Here is a 466-nt window from a genome sequence, read left to right on the forward strand (position 1 = left end):
GTGAATTTAGCGGGCCGCGAATTCGCCCTTATGTTCATTATGATGCCAGTGCTCATCCAAGGTCCGAAGCAACCCGGCAACGACATCGATGTGTACCTAAGGCCATTAGTTGATGAACTTTTACAGCTGTGGGGTGGTGTCTGTGTGTGGGATGAGCACAAACAAGAGGAATTTGACCTACGAGCGTTGCTTTTCGTAACCATCAACGATTGGCCTGCTCTTAGTAACCTTTCAGGACTGTCAAATAAGGGATACAATGCATGCACGCACTGCTTACATGAGACTGAAAGTGTACATTTGCCAAATTGTAAGAAGAACGTGTACCTTGGGCATCGTCGATTTCTTCCGAAAATTCATCCAGTAAGAAAGAAAGGCAAGCATTACAACGGCAAGGCAGATCACCGGCCGAAGCCTGCGGAACGCACTGGTGCTGAGGTATTTGATATGGTCAAGGATTTGAAAGTCA

This window comes from Triticum aestivum, chromosome 3B, assembly GCF_018294505.1.
Source record: "Triticum aestivum cultivar Chinese Spring chromosome 3B, IWGSC CS RefSeq v2.1, whole genome shotgun sequence".
In the NCBI taxonomy this organism is placed as follows: Eukaryota; Viridiplantae; Streptophyta; class Magnoliopsida; order Poales; family Poaceae; genus Triticum; species Triticum aestivum.